Source organism: Balaenoptera borealis (assembly GCF_965194805.1).
Source record: "Balaenoptera borealis genome assembly, chromosome: 21".
Lineage (NCBI taxonomy): Eukaryota > Metazoa > Chordata > Mammalia > Artiodactyla > Balaenopteridae > Balaenoptera > Balaenoptera borealis.
In genome coordinates, this window is record NC_138880.1 from 3,402,787 (window position 1) to 3,408,788 (window position 6,002).

Below are 6,002 nucleotides of genomic sequence, written 5' to 3' on the forward strand. Positions count from 1 at the left end.
CTTATTTGCTTATTTATTAAGCAGCTAGTTTGAACCCCAATTAATTAACAACTAACACAACACAGTACATAACCCCCCTCGCATAAAAAGCCAACCACAAGCCCCACAGTGAGAGTTGGCTGGGGAGGTGAGAAAGTCACATTGTCAACCCTGCTTCCCTCCGCTGGGCTCTGTGAACGTGTGTGTGCGAAGCCTGCTGCTGCCTTCATCAGGGGCTCTGAGGGGGGAAGGATGAAGCTTTTTGAAGTAATTTCAAGGATCTACACGTGTCCCACTCCAGCCTTCTCACCAAGGCAGAGGGGCCGAGGGGTGATTGTCGCCCTAACGTGCAATGCTCACCCCTGCTCTGTGGAGCCTCGTGTGTGCATGTGGGTTCTCTTCACCTAACTTGATGCCCAAAATAACATCTGTTAACTTGGAAAATGAGAAAAATGAAATTCCACCCCAATCACTTAACTTCTGCATATTGGAGATATTGGAGACCAAAACCCTGAGGAGTGACTCTCACAGGGATGGATGGCTGAGGGGCAGGGGAGGGCCTGGGCTGCCACCAAAATTCCTCAAATGTGAATCCCCTTATACAAATACTGAATCATGTCACACACATGGAAGTAATATATCATATGTCAGTTACACCTTGATTTAAAAAATCCCTCAAATGTGAATCCCCTTATACAAATACTGAATCATGTCGCACACATGGAAGTAATATGTCATGTCAGTTACACCTCGGTTTTAAAAATCCCTCAAATGTGAATCCCCTTATACAAATACTGAATCATGTCGCACACATGAAAGTAATATGTCATATGTCAGTTATACCTTGATTTTAGAAATTCAAAAACAAAACAAGCCATGAATCCTCACTGCCCAGTTGTCTGTCCTCTGGAGCTAGGAGTCTTGTGTATCTTGTCATATTGTTTGTTGCACAGTTAATAATACTAGAACGAAAGGAACTAAAGAGATCATTTTTGAAAGATGAACATTCATGAGAGGAAACTAAAACACAGAGAAAATTAATATACTATAATGAAACAAGTAGCAAGTCTAAAATCATCTTGTCTCTAGACTAAGTCCCTTGCATACACTGTGGGATTTTCCGGTGAGACTGCTGAGTCACTGTCAGCTTTTATGAGAGGCTGTCAGCAGCAGGAAGTACCTCTCTCCTGTTAGAGAAGAGTGTGAATTCTGCATGCTGTGCACAGTGAGCTTGACTTGAACTCTGGTCGTGGCTTTAGCGTGAGGGATAAGGAAGCAGCGGTTCCTGGAAGCCAACGTGGTTTCCCAAGAACAAACCATTTCAGACACATTCATTTCGAATTCTGTAAGATTAGGTAGATTAGAAAAATGCAGTAGGCAGAATATCTGAGCCATATCAAAGAATTTAACAGGGTCTTTGATGAAATATGTCTAGGCAAAATGGAGAAGTCTGATCTGGACATTAGTACAGCTGGTGAGTGTCACCACTTGAACGGTGCTAATTAAAGGCACACGTCCACCTGGGCGATCCTGCTGCGAAGCTTGCCTTTTGGCCCCATCTGTTGAACATTTTAATTAATAACTTGACTAAAGCTACAAAAGGCGAGTTTATTAAAAATGTGTATGTCATAAAGCTGGGAGAGAATGATTATACTAAATGACAGAGTCAGGATTCGAAAAAAATCTCATCAAGCAGGGAAGTGGTGCAGATTAACAATGTAAACTGTAAGAGTGAAGATCTTACACTTCAGTTATTAAAAGAACAATTATCAAGGCCAAGGTAGACCCTGGTGTTGCCTTGTGTAGCAAACACCTGGAAAAGAAAGGCTGCGGCCTCCATCCCAGCAAGCTGGGCGCCAGCGCCCAGGGTCCCGGGCACCCTGTGTGAAGACAGTGCGGTTCCTAAGACGCTGCCCTCCACCAGGGAGACGGCGCCTGCAGAACTTGCCCCGAAGCGTGGGATGCGAACACAGCAGAGGGCGTAAAAGCAGCAGCCAGGATGGCAGAAATAAGAACAGTGACGTGCAAGGAGAACCGGACACGCATGAGCTGGGGACGGCCAGCCCATGACAGACCAGGGATGTTTAAACGAGTCGCGTGTAGGAGGGAAAGGAGAGCCGTGCTGCAGCAACCTAAGGGGTGCCTAGGATTGGTTAGTGGAACCTACGAGGAGAAACACAACAGTGAACCCAAGAGAGAGCTGTCCACTCAAAGCTGCCACGACAGACAGGTCCTCCGCCCACAGGCGAGTTGGGACGTGGGCTGGCGCCGGGGCAGGGGCTGGGGGCGGGCACTGAGGACCCAGAGAAACTTGCTGCGGGGGTTGGATTGTAGAAACCACGGTAGGGGATGCCATTACTCCGAATACCCGGCGCTCAGGTGCGCGGCACCCTGCTGACCCCTCCGCGCCCGCCCCTCCTTCCATCTCCACGGGGCTTGGGTGCCCGAGCACCGCCGCCCCCCCGTTCCAGGGGAGGAAAGCCTGCATCAGGCCCCATGTCTTCAGGTCCTCCGCGGCATTTTAACGCCTCAGCAGCGTCCATCTCCACCTGCAGGAGGAACTGGCAGCAAACGGCCCGCGCTGGATCCAAACGCCCGGTCCCGCCGGGCACGGCTGACCGAACCGGTCTGGGGCGCGGCTGAGGCCCCGGGCTCACGCTCGCCCGATTGTGCCGCGCAGCCGGCTTGAGAACCGCCGCTCGCCGGCTCGGCCGCGCGTCCTTGGCCCCGCGTGGACGCGCCCAGCCTCGGACCCTCCAGACCCGGGGAGGCGGCGGCCTGGGCGTCTTCCCCGCGCCCGGGGCTTGGCGCGCGCTGGGGCCTGGGAAGCCCTGCGGCCGTCCCGGAGGCTGAGCCCACGGGTGACGCTGTGCGCAAAGCTGGGACCTGAGGACCGCTGCTCCGGTCACTCGCGAGGCCACGGGCAGCCGTCCGTCTGCTGCGTCGCTGGGCTCGGTGCAGTGCTGCCCTGTGCCCGCACCTCTCCCTGTCCCCACCGAGAAGGGAGGCCGGGCCACCTCCCCCGCGTAGGGAAATGTGCGCTGGCGGCGCCGCGGCGGCGGCCAGGGAGCCCCTCGTACGTGCACGTGAACCCGGAGCCCAGCGCACAGTTCTCTGCGCCCGCGGCCTCGCTCCCCTGAGGCCCCCAGACCCAGCCTGAGGCCCGCGGCCCGGCCTGACCCCCGCTCCCTCTGTCAGTCCCCTTTCCCGCCCTCGCTGTCAGGATACCCTGCCCCTCCTGCCCGACTAGAGGTACTTCGACCTCAGCTACGACGGCATTCTGGCCGTGCCACCAACATCCCTGAGAGGCCTTTGTGGCCTGGAAGAGTGCGTCCGGGGGAATCTTCCCCGCAGCCCGCCAGGGGTGCGACTGCCGGATCGAATACAGGATGCCCAATTATATTTGAATTGCAGATAAATAACAATACTTTCCTAGTGTAAGTATGTCCCATGCAGTATTTGGGACATACTTAAGCTGTAAAAAGTATTCATTGTTTACCTGAAATTCAGATAGAACTGAGCATCCTATATTTTATCCGGCAGCCCTACCCGGGGGGTCCCTCTGGGTAGCATTTCCTCGTGGAATTTACCCTTTCTTGGCCCAAAAGAGGATCTTGCCAATATCTTTGAGTTAATCAGACCCGTGGAAGCTCATTCACACTGACCAAGCTCACGAGGGACGGGAAGTGTAAAGCCAAGTGCCAGCGTGGCCTGGAACGCTGCTGTTGTGGAGACAGACGCTTTCTCGCTCAGGCAGATCTGCAGTGGAGTCAGATTATCATCTGTGTTGCACTCAGCCCCTCGAGGGCGGAAAGCTGTACCTTGCTCAGCTGCGTGCCAGGTGCTGGCCATGTACCTGGCGGCCCGAGCAGCTGTTTAATAAATAAATACACGCCGGATGGACTCAGAGAGGCAGCGGGTGCCATTAGGTGTTCTCGGCAGAGGCCTCCGGCCGAGGTCATTTGCAGCACTTCTCCCCACTGAGGGGCCATCTTGCCAGCAAAACCACAGGGAACCACAGGGTCTGGGGTGGACGCTACCCTGGGCAGTGCTCAATGAACATGGCCTCGCAAGACCTCTGTTCTTAAATGGTTAAGAACAGGGATTCTGGAGTCCAGAGGAGCTGCCTTTAACTCCCTACTCTGCCACTTACTGGCTGCGTGACCTTGAGAAAGTTACCTAACCTCTCTGTTCCTGTTTCCACAATTTAAAAATGTGAAGAAGAAGAATAATACCCAGTTCATAGGCTTTTTATGAGGCTTAAATGGAACAATACATATAAAATACCTAGCACATCACTTGGCCCTTAGCAAGCCCTGTAATAATAATAATAGATAATATTAACTAACATTACCTTACCTACAGTATTAATTCCATTAATGATAATTGCCAGCTTGTTCATCCTGCTTCTGACCCAGGAAGAATTACGTTTTAGCATATATCTCAGCTCATCCACTATGTGCTGATTTTGTAATGTAACTCTTAGAACAATTTTGGAGAAGGCTGCTTTGACAACCTCCAGCCTGCACGTAGAGGTCAACACATATCATTTAGCACTTATGCTGTCTACTTGTGTTATGGTCTCAGTCCTCTAGAAAAGTGGCTACTGATGTGGTAGCCACTAATCACGTGTGGCAATTTAAATTCAAGTTAAATGCAATTGGAAATTCTGTTTCTTAGTTGCATGACATACGTCTCAACATTTCCATCATCTATTGGACAGCACCGCTCTAGATTTATATTAAGTTGAGATTTTCCACACATTCACATAGCACATGATATCATATCAATGAAAACTCATTTACGGATCAAGACTCGGGCACACCAACCACCCAGAAATGATTCATTCATCCAACAAGTATTTCTTCTGCCAGTAATACCAACAAACAATACAGCCAAGCATTACTTGCACCTGTATGTACAAGACACAATACTGCCGAATAGCTTCAGAGGAAAATTCCAGTAAAAATGATATAAAGTATAATAGGGATCTAATTGAAAGTTTAAAAACTAATGAAACTTACTGGAAAAGAGTGTACGGTTTGACCCAATGAGCAAGTCTGTTCTGAATTTTTGTTTTGGCTTCTACCTTTGAAATCTGGATCTCGATTCCTCTCCCTGCTCCCCCAGAGCAAGGTGATGGGATGACAGCCTGGGTCTCCTTCCTCCCGTTTGTCCCCTGGGAGACCTGGAAGCAGGGCTGCCCTCTGCTGGAGATGAAGACAATTCGCAGCCCCGTTGTGGAGTTTGCAACCCGAAGAGGCTGGCTGTTGGGCAGTGTGATCTGTGGCTCGCCACTGTGTTTGCTGTTTAGGTGACCCCACGATTCCCAAACAGGTTCTGCCCCCATAATGAGGGACATGCCCATGGACGGGGGTAGATGAAAGCTCAGATCTGGGAATTTTGGTTCTGCCTGAAAGCATCCTCAGCCCCCCTTCAAGGCAGCATATTCGCCTCAAAGCCCAGCTCAATTCTAAAGCTAGACAGTTGTACCTGCCTGGAAGTCCATTTTCCTGAGAGGAACTTTCAGTCTTGACTTTTGGAGCTCAGTAAGCTTGTTGGATAAAAATAATGGTTCTGGTAATAATGGTGAAAACTAGTACTTATTGGAAACAATCTGTGCTAAGCACTTAGATGTATTATTTCATTTAACCCTTACAGATGACCTGCCCCAGGTCACATGTAAGTGATGGAGCCAGGATGTGAGCCCAAAGTTCCACGCCCAGAGCTGAGGCAGCAGATAGATGGGCTCCAGTCTAGACATTTACAACAGGCCTCCTGTTCACGCTCCCCAGGGTGAGAAAAAGATGGGCTTCAGGCCGGACATTCACTACCAGCCTCCTGTTTACATTTCCTGAGGCGAGAGACAAATGGGCTCCAGGCTACATATTTATGACCAGTCTCCTCTCTGCATTTCCAGATCTGCACTTTGATATAAGAAACAACAGGAATAGGGTAAATAACTGGACATTGGACACTTCTATGGCAGGAACAGAGAGGGGCTAAACCCTGTTGAAAGATCA